The sequence below is a fragment of the Aegilops tauschii genome, chromosome 3 (genome assembly GCF_002575655.3).
Source record: "Aegilops tauschii subsp. strangulata cultivar AL8/78 chromosome 3, Aet v6.0, whole genome shotgun sequence".
Lineage (NCBI taxonomy): Eukaryota > Viridiplantae > Streptophyta > Magnoliopsida > Poales > Poaceae > Aegilops > Aegilops tauschii.
In genome coordinates, this window is record NC_053037.3 from 390,255,916 (window position 1) to 390,268,620 (window position 12,705).

Consider the following 12,705-nt stretch of genomic DNA (forward strand, 5'->3'; position numbering starts at 1 on the left):
TCGAGAACTATGTAGACATGACCGAGAAAATTCTCCGGTCAATAACCAATAGCGGAACCTGGATGCTCATATTGGCTCCCACATATTCTACGAAGATCTTTATCAGTCAGACCGCATAACAACATACGTTGTTCCCTTTGTCATCGGTATGTTACTTGCCCGAGATTCGATCATCGGTATCTTCAATACCTAGTTCAATCTCGTTACCGGCAAGTCTCTTTACTCGTTCCATAACACATCATCCCGCAACTAACTCATTAGTCACAATGCTTGCAAGGCTTATAGTGATGTGTATTACCGAGTGGGCCCAGCGATACCTCTGCGACAATCGGAGTGACAAATCCTAATCTCGAAATATGCCAACCCAACAAGTACCTTTGGAAACACCTGTAGAGCACCTTTATAATCACCCAGTTACGTTGTGACATTTGGTAGCACACAAAGTGTTCCTCCGGTAAACGGGAGTTGCATAATCTCATAGTCATAGGAACATGTATAAGTCATGAAGAAAGCAATAGCAGAATACTAAACGATCAAGTGCTAAGCTAACGGAATGGGTCAGGTCAATCACATCATTCTCCTAATAATGTGATCCCGTTAATCAAATGACAACTCATGTCTATGGCTAGGAAACATAACCATCTTTGATCAACGAGCTAGTCAAGTAGAGCCATACTAGTGACACTCTGTTTGTCTATGTATTCACACATGTATTATGTTTCCGGTTAATACAATTCTAGTATGAATAATAAACATTTATCATGATATAAGGAAATAAATAATAACTTCATTATTGCCTCTAGGGCATATTTCCTTCACCGCCAACCGCCAGATCTAAGGCCGCCACAGCCGCAGGCACGCCCCCCCCCCCCCACTTTGCAGCCAGCCACGCCGCCCAAAGCCCCAAGCGCCACCGTCGGAGAGGCCTCTACTGCGCCACCGCGCCCTGCAACCGCGCGGAGTCCCGACCCAGCGGCGCCGGCCCGCACCGCTGCCCCTGCGCGAGGGGGCGAGAGGTCCCTCCACCGCCGACGCCAGCTGGGCTTCGCCCAGCCGCGTCCCCTGGCGGCGGCGAGGAGGAGGAGGGCCGGGAAGGGAGCTGCGAGCGGCGGCAGCGGGGGATCCTCCCCATCGCCCACGGGCGCGACGAGGGAGGGAGAGGATAAGATGGTTGCTCCGAGCCAAAAACAACTTATACATATTGTTTACATGTAGTCGGCTGTAGTGTTCATCTGCTATTCCCCACAACACTATGTATCTGTCTGTTGTGGCGGGTTGTGTTGTCTTGTGTTTGGTGGTTCTCGTATTTGTTCTTGTATAAGGGCGTCATTAATTTAACTCCGAGCCTATGTCCTTTTGTCTCATAAAACACGAACTATGGGGCTAGCTCCATACTTCTCCCCGTCCTAACACCTGCATGCACACGTCGAGTTCATGTAGGATGGTGTGCGCTTCGAACATCTCCAGGAGCGCCCAGGAGATGTCAATGCCGACGAACCACTGAGGTCGCACTATCTTAGTGACAGTTCACGGTGGTTGGCGTATGACATATGCAGAGGAGCGGATCGGAGCTTAGAGATTAGACAAATAACTAAATTACTCGATTGCCCTAAAAAGTTGAACCGAACAACACAACTTTGGAGTGCCATCCAAGTCAACAGCTATGGCAAACGCAGAGGAGTTGAACATAGTTATTAACTAAGTTACTCAACTGCCCTTAAAAATGAAATTAAATGGAACAACCCATCTTTGGAGTGACATCTAAACCAAGGGTTGAATGAAACTTATACTTCACCCTTTCCCTGGTAGTAAGATGTATGGTATAACCCCTTTTCTAGGGTGGGGGGGGGGGAGTGAAATTACTTCCTACTTCCGAAGAATGGCAAGTGATGGCTCCACAAATTGACACTTTCAATTAGATATTTCGATCGATTTTTGCCGGCTCTCGCCTTTTTACTAACGATATACTCGAAGAATGAAGCAACCCTGTTTCCTTACTTGTTGTCTAGGTCAAAACACTTTTGGAAAATGGATAAATATCCAAACAAATGGGACAGCGGGGACAATTTCCCTGTTAAGCAAAACTCCACCCGGTGCGCAGGAGAGAAGACGGTGCCTACGTAGGAAATTGGTGAGATTCATTTGGGCCTATTCTATAGGTCGTTATTTGTAAAAACTAGTTTTATGATTAATTAATAAAGATCCAAACAACATGATCCGAAGACCTACACAGATAACACATGTTCACAACACTACCCGCTAGTACTTTGCTAGGAGCAAAGGACAAGAAATCCGTGTGACAGTAATGCTTAGAAGATCAAGGCAAATATTATTCCCTACATAGCATGGGGAATAGCGGGGACGTGCGTGACACCTGCGGGGTGCTTTGGTTTCATTGTTTTTGCTAACAATTTTCCACTGATTTTGTTTATACGAAATTTATGTTGTTTTTCGTGTTCTTATTATTAGTTTTTATTGTCTATTTCTGTATTTTATATATGAGATAAACATTTAAAAAATCAACACCTTTTTAAAAAGGATCTATTTTTTAAAATTCATTCCCATTTTTAAAATTATAAATATTTATTTAAATATTCACCAGTATTTATAAATACTAAATTTATATAGAAATCATGTACTTTCTTAAAAGTGCATATGTTTTTCATCACGGACATTTTTCAAACGCCCTGGACGGGAGGGGAGCCCTGGACGTTCCCTGGACGTGCCGGTTGGGTTCCCAGACCCTCCCGTCCTCCGGTTTCCCGTGCCAATAGGCAATCTTGACATGAGCTTCCCAGCCTTCGGTAACAGCATCTTCATCGCCACCAACCCACGCTGTCCGCAGACCCCCACCCTCGTATATGACACCGAGATAGCGGGAATCACCATCGGGCCAAGCCTACCACGGTCACTGCTTGGTGGCATTGACATCTCTGTGGCCGCTGGTGATGCGTTGTATGCATTGACATCTCGCCATGCCGGCGAGCAGCACTCTTTTGAGGCCATGTCATGGGCAGCCACGGGAAGCGATGAGATGTGGGATCCACGGCCAGCCATGGATTGGTCCTGGAAAAGTGTGCCGTTCGCCACCGCCATTTACCAGGGATGACATAATTTCCTCTTACGCGCTGCACCCGGACGGGCACACCATATTCATGTCTGCACACGACAGACATTATCAACATGTTCCAAAGGGTACCTTCTCATTCGACACCAAGCGTTCTGAGTGGAGGTGGCACGGGGAATGGGCGCTACCTTTCTAGGGGCTACGACAGCGAGCTAGATGCATGGATTGGGCTCTGTAAAGACGGGTACATTTGTGCCTGTGAAGTCGCCTCCCGCAGCCGCGAAAGTGCTGTGCAGCCGGATTGGAAGATGGTGAAGGAGAAGTTGTTCCTCAAAATCCCGGAGCGGCGACTGGCAGCAACAAGGGCCACTCTCGCGTACATGGGCAACAACAACTTTTGCCTTGTCGATTGTGTGCAGCGCGAGGGAGTGAAGCCTACATGCGTCTTCGATTGTTGCGTGCTCCATATGAGCACGTTTTTTGGGAATTCCTTTTTGTAGCAAACCAATCAGTCGGAAATGACGCCGGAAATGCAGCGGCCTCCAGATCCACCGCCGCCGGTACTGGTGACCGCGGTTCTACCGCCGGCGGCGCTGGCAATTCAGGGGGGGCCGGTTCCATCGTCGCCGGTCCTGGAGACCGTGGTTCCGCCGCCGCCGCGCTGGCAGTTCGGAGGGGGCCGGCCGGATCGGAGGATGATGCGGTGATTCAGGCTTCTCTCTTGGTCCCTATCAGATGGAGGATCCAATTCAGCGATGACCACAAGATTGGATCGGGTAGAGATGGGTTCCTTTACTACCATGCGGCATCTAGATGGACGACAGTTCGAGATCGAGATCATGACATTCTCGCGGGACGCTATCTGGATGTGGATGAACAGATCCAAGCAGGTGCGTGTTTTGCTATTGATGATTTTCAAATTGTCGTTCGCGAGTGTGTGCAGGAGAGTTCGCCTGTGGAGGAGTCGATTGAATTAGTCGATCTCGCGTCGGACTCCGAGAATGCAGCACCTAAGCCAAACATCGGAGGACGATTTTGGGTGCTTGCGGATGATACCGATGCGGACGAAGAAGGTGAGGGCGGATGCATTTTGTCTGACAAGACCGAGCCCAACGCGATCATTTCGGGCATGGTACGGGATCTGTCTAAGGGTCTACAGGTCAAGAAGGCTCTCGATCAGAAAACGGAGGGACACGGTAAATCCTCGTCGACGAAGATCAAGCCGTGGAAAGGACCTATTCCCAAGGTATTTTTGCCGCCTCATACTTTGTCGGATTATTTTTCTTCGGATGGGTGGACGAGAGTTTCGCGGAAGAAAAAGAAGCATGGTGTGGTAGCTTCTAAACAGCAGTTGGGACGGAAGGCTGCTCATCGGACGAGCTCTCGATCGGCGCCGGAGGTGATCGCGGCTGCGTCGCAGCCGGTCACGGCGATCCAGATCAGAGACGCTCGAAAGGTGCGTTTGAAATTTTTGCTGGGCCAAGTCGGGCCGCAAGATGTTGGGCCGAGTGGTATGAGTGGGCCGAGTTCCGGTGGGTATGAGGCCCAGCCAGAGCCGAGTCCAACTACTACGATCGAGGGGGGCGCATGCACGCTACGTTCGTCGTCTCCCACCCCTTCGCTGCGCAGTCCTAGGGTTTCGTTGCGACGGGCACCACATCGCCGTTTGGTGGGGCCGGGCCGGGCTCGCCGCATCCTTCCTCTCTGCGCGATGGCCGCTCCTGGCGGTGCGCCTCCTCCGGGCAAGAGGCCGCCTGCTCCTGGCGGTGCGCCTCCTCCGGGCAAGAGGCCGCCTGCTCCTGGCGGTGCGCCTCCTCCGGGCAAGAGGCCGCCGGCACCTAGCGGGTCTGCGAGGGCTGTTGTGCCGCCGCCGCCGGGCCAAGGTGGTGGCCGGGGTGTGTCGCCGGCGCCGGCGCCTGGGGCTGGCCGGGGAGGAGTGGTGCCCCCCAAGGTTGTGGCGGGACGCGGGGCAGGGGGCTTTGGTGTGGCGCCCGCCGGGAAGTCGCCGGCTCCCATCTCGTCGGCGGGCGGGCGAGGCGGGCCGGCGTCCGGTCCCCGGCCGATGGCCGCCAACGGGGCTTTGATGACCGCTGCGGGCGGGGGGCTCCTCTCCCGAAGGCGCCGGTGTCGTCGGTTCCGCTGCCCAGGCCGGCCCCTCCTCCCCACGTCGTTGCTCGCCCATCTCCGCCGCCGCAGAACGGTGGTGGCTCTGTGGTTGTGCCCTGGGGTCAGTGGGGGGATGACGGCTACGATGTCTTTGGGACTGGACAACACCGCGGTTCTTCGTCAACGGGTGGAGGTCGAGGTTACGCTTGGCAAAGCGATGGTACAGCTGAGAGACCGTTCTTGGGTCCGTCCGGTGGCTTTGTTGAGGGGCAGTCTGGTCCGGATAATCGGCAGCGCGGTGGTAACCGTGGCCATCGGGGGGGTCGGGGAGGCCGAGGGGGCCGGTACCGTCCTCGTCAACCACCCCCTACTGTTGTTGTCGAGCAGGGGACAGTTAGCGGGGCTGCCAAGGAACCAGTTCTGACCGGTCATGCTATGGAGGTGGTTACGGCTCTTGCTACTGTCCAGGTCCCTGAGAATGAGGTTATGACTGATGTGTCTGCGGAAACGACGGAAAGGGCTGAGTTAGATAGGGCGTCCAAATGGGCGCGTAAGAAGGAAAATATGCTTTGCTATCGTTGTGGCGACAAGGGCCACTTCATTGCGGAGTGTGTGGCTCGGCTATCCGACACCTGCGGCAAGCCGGCACATGATTCCGGGGACTGCCCGATTCTGCGAGAGCAGGCACCGTCACTTATGATGTATGGCGTTTACTGTGCTGAGCTCACGTTTTTTGAGTCTCCGTATGAGCGAGAGGTTACTGATGAGACCCCGAGCATGACTACGGGGATTGTTAAGGTCGCCAGAGGGGAGGGCTCTGAGATGCAGATCGTGCAGAGGCTTCGGGAGCTTGTCCCTGGGGACTTCCAGTGGGACCTCGTCAGTCTCGATGATAAGATGTTCAGAGTTGAGTTTCCTTCGGTTGAGGACCTGCAGAGGTTGCTGAGTTTTGGGATGTGTAATGTACCGGGAACTGATGGCATCCTTGAGTTCCAGGAGTGGAAGCTGGTGGAGCCTCAGGGTGCGCCGCTTACTCAGGCGTGGTTGCGTTTTTCCGGGGCCCCATCCAAGCCTTTGCAGGATGCTCGCATTGTGGCCATCTTGGGTATTTTGATTGGGAAGCCTGAGCGAGTGGATATGGCATTCACCAGAGCTCATGGGATTGCTCGGGTTCTGGTTAGTATTCTGAACGTTGAGTATGTGCCGGAAGTGGTTAAGTGGGCTTATCGAGGCAGGATCTATGATTTGGTTATTGAGTTTGAGGATGAGAGCCTTTTGGTTGCGGCGACTCACGGGTCCGATGTGGATATGCACGAGGGTGACGGCAGCGCAGGAGCGAGGGAGCCGACGGTCGAGGATTCTGGACGACAGATGTCCAAGGGACCGGGGCCCGACACTGCGATGACCGAGAAGGGAGCGGAGCCACCCTCCTCACTGCCTGTGACATCATTGAGATTTGGGTCTTTTGAGCCCGCTTCTGCACCCCCGAGGCTGTGGAGTGATCGGGTCGAGTCCGACGAGGCTTTTGAGCTTGCGTTGCCCGCTTTGGGGTTTGAGGATACTGTCTGTTCTATGCCTGTGGTTACTGAGGTGTCGTCGATCTCGGGCAGCGGAGGGGTAAAGGTGAGTCGGCAGGTGGCCACTCTCTCTCCTGCTCAGCACGTTGTCCATTCTCAGGGCGTGGCGCTAGTGGTTGTGGATGGGTTGTCGGGAGGGGCCCCGGGGCAGGCGGCCTCCGGTCGCTCTTCTCCGGCTGAGGTAGGGGACTCGGGGCAGGTGGCTCCCGTGTCCTTCTCTGCGTTGGGAGGGGGTCTGAGGCAGGTGGCCACGGATACCTCCTCTCCCGTCGCCTGCTCCTCTCTGCTGGTGGCGTCGGTGCCTTTGGGGGGGGCTTAGGGCAGGTGGCCTCGGGGCCTCCTTCTCCTAAGGCGCCCATGTTGGTGGCTTCTGCGGTCATGGGGGGGGGAGTTAGGGCAGGCGACCCTGGCACTCCCGTCCCCCCGTTCGCCACCGGTGCAGTCCCGTGGGGAGAGCCAGTCCCTCCAGATGGACCGGCCTGGCGGTTGGGGTGGGGCAGGAGGCCTTACTCCGACCATGATTTCTCGGGAGGAGGTGATTGCGTTCGGTGGGTTACCGGATCCGATGTCTGAGGGACGACGGGTGAGTGCCCGTCTCCAGACACAGTCGGAAGTGGACGACATTCAGCAGCGATGTGCCATGAGGGTGGCTAAGCTTCAGGATGCTGCAATCTCTACTGGTATGTCCGTCAACATATCTAACTCTTTATTGCATTTTTCTAATGAGGAGCTTATAAATAATGCAAACCAATTGGGAGTTTCTCTCGGGGCTACAGATAGTGAGATTTCTAGTTCGGTGAATGATTTGTTAGATTTGGAGGTGGAGCGTGCCTTAGAAACTATTCGTAATCTTGCAGCGGTTAAACCCATGAATGACAATGAGATTGATGCATTAGGGGTTAGAGTGCTCAACAATATGTGTGTGGATTTAGCACCATCCAATCATGAGTCAGAGGACGATGATATGCCCATAGAGAATGCAGTTGTTTGTTCCGATGAGCCCGGTTATGAGGATCGGGAGTCAGGACCTAGCAAACCCAAGCGTAAGTGGAAACGGAAAATTTACCCCGATTCTGCAGTTCGTAGGAGTGCTAGGATTCGGACTACTAAAAAATTTCATGATGAGTGATGAAAGGAATCTTTTGGAATAGCAGAGGTCTGAAAGACTTGGCTAAAAGAAGGTTTCTTGCTGAGGCATCTCTGGAGCATCGTTTAGATTTTATTGCTCTATCGGAAACTGGTAGAGACAACTTTGCGCCCCAGTTCCTTTCCTCTCTTGCGGGTGGTGTTGATTTTGATTGGCATTGCCTCCCTCCGCGAGGAAGATCGGGTGGTATCTTGCTGGGTGTGAGATGCGATTCGCTTGAAGTCCGGAGTGTAGTCATGGGAGACTTCGCGGTTAAGTTTCGAGTCAGGTCTAAGGTTGATGGTTTCAACTGGGCGTTGGTGGCGGTTTATGGTGCCGCACAGCCCGAGCTTAAACCAGATTTTTTAGCGGATCTTGTTCGGATTTGTGGGTCCGAGCAGCTTCCAATCTTAGTTGGGGGAGATTTCAACATCATTAGGAGGAGAGAGGAGAAGAATAATGATAACTTTGACGGCAGATGGTCGTTCATGTTCAATACTATTATTGAAAGCCTGGATCTGAGGGAGATACAGCTTTCTGGTAGAAAGTTCACCTAGGCTAACTCTTTACCCAACCCGACGTACGAAAAGCTTGATCGCGTTCTTGCGAGTGTGGAGTGGGAACAGAAGTTCCCGCTTGTGACGGTTCAAGCTCTTTCACGGGGTTTTTCCGATCACACACCCCTGTTCGTTGACTCAGGGGAGCCGAACCACGTGGGAAATAAAAACACCTTTTCTTTTGAGATGGCCTGGTTCGAACGCGAAGGGTTCCTAGACCTGATCGCTCGGGAATGGGCGAAGGGTGTAGGCGGTAGGACCGCGGTCGAGCGTTGGCAAAATAAGATTAGGAGTTTGAGAAGCTTCTTACGGGGTTGGGCTAAGCACCTTAGTGGGGTATATAAGATTGAGAAGGACAGGCTCCTCTCTCTTATACAGAATCTGGACGTCAAGGCCGAATCCACGATTTTGATGCCTGTTGAGCTCCAGGTTAAAACTGAAGCAGAGAAGAGGTTGAAAGAACTTCTCCGTGAAGAAGAATTGAAGTGGGCTTTGCGGGCTAAGGTTCGCAAAGTGGTCCAAGGGGACGCAAATACTCAATTCTTTCATCTGATTTCTAATGGTAAGCACAGAAAGAAGAGAATATTCCAACTTGAACAAGATGAGGGCACTATTTTAGGACAGGATAACCTAAAAACATATATAACCGAATATTATAGGCAGTTATTTGGACCTCCGGAGGATAGTTGTGTATCTCTCCATGAGTCCAGAACTGAGGATGTGCCTCAACTTTCGGCTGCTGAAAATGATATTCTGGTTGCCCCGTTTTCGGAGAAGGAGGTGTTTGATGCTATAGCACAGTTGAAAAATAATAAGGCTCCCGGACCGGATGGATTTCCGGTGGAGTTCTACAAGAAGTGCTGGCATATTATTAAGGGGGATTTGCTACCTATGTTTCAGGATCTGTTCTCTGGACAGCTTCAATTATTTCACTTGAATTTTGGAACTATCACACTGCTTCCTAAGAAGACGGATGCTGTGAGAATTGAGCAGTTCAGGCCGATCTGCCTACTCAATGTTAGTTTTAAAATATTCACCAAGGTCGGGACTAATAGGCTCACACAGATTGCGCATTCTGTGGTGCAGCACTCCCAAACTGCCTTCATGCCGGACAGAAACATCCTTGAAGGGGTGGTCGTCCTTCATGAAACGCTCCATGAAATCCACTCCAAGAAGTTAGATGGTGTCATTTTTAAGGTGGATTTCGAGAAAGCGTACGATAAGGTTAAATGGCCATTTCTCCAACAGGCATTGCGTATGAAAGGTTTTGATGAAGCCTGGCGACGCCGGGTTGAATCATTTACGCAAAAAGGGAGTGTGGGAATTAAAGTGAATGACGATATTGGTCATTACTTCCAGACACATAAAGGCCTTAGACAAGGAGATCCGATGTCCCCTATCTTGTTTAACATTGTGGTTGATATGTTAGCCATCTTGATAGGAAGGGCTAAGGAGAATGGTCAAGTGGGTGGCTTGGTACCTCATCTGGTTGATGGAGGTGTATCCATCCTTCAGTACGCTGATGATACAATCATCTTTATGGAGCATGACCTGGCCAAGGCGAGAAATATGAAGCTGGTGTTATGCCTCTTCGAACAATTGACCGGGTTAAAAATTAACTTTCATAAGAGCGAGTTGTTCTGCTTTGGTAGAGCCAAAGACGGACAGGAGGCTTATAGGCAATTGTTTGGGTGCGACTTGGGGGAATTACCTTTCTCTTACCTAGGTATTCCAATCCACCATAGAAAGCTGACCAATAGAGAATGGAAGTGCATCGAAGACCGGTTTGAGAAGAAACTGAGTTGCTGGAAGGGCAAGCTCATGTCATATGGAGGCCGATTAATTCTGATTAATTCGGTGCTCACGAGTATGCCTATGTTTCTCTTATCGTTCTTTCAAGTCCCAGTCGGTGTTAGGAAAAGACTGGACTTTTATCGATCGCGTTTCTTTTGGCAGGGTGATGATCTTAAAAGAAAATACAGACTTGCAAAATGGGATATCATCTGTAGACCGAAAGACCAAGGGGGTCTTGGTATTGAGAATCTTGAAGTTAAGAACAGATGCCTTCTTAGCAAGTGGCTGTGGAAGCTTTCTTTTGAGACTGATGCCATGTGGGCCCAAATCCTTCGCAGCAAGTACCTACAGACAAAGTCCTTGTCCCAGGTCACAGTCAGGCCAACTGACTCGCCTTTCTGGAAAGACCTGATGAAAGTCAAACAATCTTTGTTTAATAGGACAAAGGTTGTTATTGGCAACGGCGCTAATACACGCTTCTGGGAGGATACTTGGCTCGGCGAGACACCCTTGGCCATTCAATATCCGTCTTTATATCGCATTGTTCAACGACGTGAGGTGTTCGTTGCTACGGTGTTTCAATCCATCCCCCTTAATATTCAGTTCAGACGGTCGTTAGTGGGCAATCGTTGGGAAGATTGGCTCTGTCTAGTTCGGAGACTAATGGATGTCCATCTTTCTCAACAACCCGATGAATTACGCTGGAATCTGACTAGGTCTGGAGTATTCACGGTTAAATCAATGTATATTGATGTAATTAATTCGAGCTCCATTCCTACCTCCAAGCATGTTTGGGATGTCAAAGTTCCCTTGAAAATAAAAGTGTTTATGTGGTTTGTCCATAAACAGGTTATTTTAACCAAGGATAACTTGATTAAGCGTAATTGGACAGGACCTACGAGGTGTAGCTTCTGTGATCGGGACGAGACGATCAAACATCTCTTTTTTGATTGCCCGTTTGCCAGAGTACTTTGGCGGACGGTTCACATTGCTTTTAATATTACTCCACCGGATTCTGTCACTACGTTATTTGGGACATGGCTCACTGGGATTGAGCCTGAATTAGCGAGACATATTCGTGTTGGAGTTTGCGCTTTGTTGTGGACTATCTGGACTTGCAGAAATGATTTGGTTTTTAACAGAACATCACGTATTCACTTTTTACAGGTTATTTTCCGAGCCACGGCCGTGATCCGTTCATGGTCGCTACTCACTCCGATGGAGGCCAGGGAGCATTTGGTTACTGGATCTATCCGCTGGGAGATGGTAGCTCGGGATATCTTCAACCGGTTTGGATGGCGGTCATGTAATAGGATAGGCAATTAGTTAACCTATCTATCTTTAGCCAGCCGGTTGTGGCGTCTTATCTTGTCTAGTCTGTGTGTCTAGCCTCTTTAGCTCTGTGTGAGCTGTCTTTTTATTACTTTTCAGTCGAAGACTTTGGAACCTTGTTGGAACCTTTTATTTCATTAATAAGATGGCCGTATGCATCACTCTGATGCAGAGGCCGGGGAGATCCCTCTTTTTGAAAAAAATATGAGCACGTTTGGGCTTAAGTATGATCACAGGGGAGAGCTGCAAACCACGCGCCACTGCTCTAACTCTTGTGTAGTGTCTAAGCATATCCTGTCCTTTTCTCCTGTAGTGTTCTGGATGTAAGAGGTGTTTTGCTTGTTTTATGCAAGCCATTGCTGTGTACTCTTGATGTAAGCTGCTGTGATATGTGGCACTACGAAGAGGAATAAAAAGAAGTTGGTTCCCTTTTGCAATTTTCTTGAACCTGAACCGAGGGATGGTCACATTTTTCAAGAACTAGAAGTGTTGTACTTTTGCGGCTTGTAATATCACGATTGACAGGGATTACAAAAGGTGTTGCAACTAAAGAGGTGTTTATTCAATTTTTTCCTCCAAATAATAGATAATCCTGTATCTAACTGCCATGATCACTCTTTCACAACTAAGAGTCTAAGATCCCCATGTCTAGTCACTATATATTGTTTCAGGATTAGTGGCAGGGAAGTGTCTAGTCATCTCTCCTCAGGTAGTCATCAGAAAAACAATGGCAGGGAAGCAGGATTAATGGCATGGATAGATAGGTAGAATAAACATTGAACGCAATACCTGTGTTATACGCACTACCGGACTAACAGGCTATGCCAACGGCCACCGGCCGTCGGTCTACCTCTATGCCGACGTCCACCATCGACGTAGATAACGTCTGCGTAGTTGTGTTAGACCGTCGGCATAGAAAAGCCATTGACATAGGCATATAAGCCGACGGCGTCCGTACGGCCGTCGGCATAGAAACACCGTCGGCGCTGATTTTCACCAGACGACAACGGACGGCGTCGTCAAAGACGCTAGCCAACCATGCCGACGGCCTAGCCGTCGGCATAGATTTTCATCTAGCCATTGGCATATCTCTGCCACGTGGCGGCCGCTGGGCGCTCCTGGGCATGTCTATGCCGACGGCGATCT

The 12,705-nt window shown here is 50.6% G+C and overlaps 1 pseudogene; it reads left to right on the top strand.

Annotated features, from left to right (window-relative positions):
• The first annotated feature begins 2,785 nt into the window (after positions 1-2,785).
• LOC109768620 (uncharacterized) lies at positions 2,786-11,886 on the top strand (annotated as a pseudogene).
• Positions 11,887-12,705: the final 819 nt, after the last annotated feature.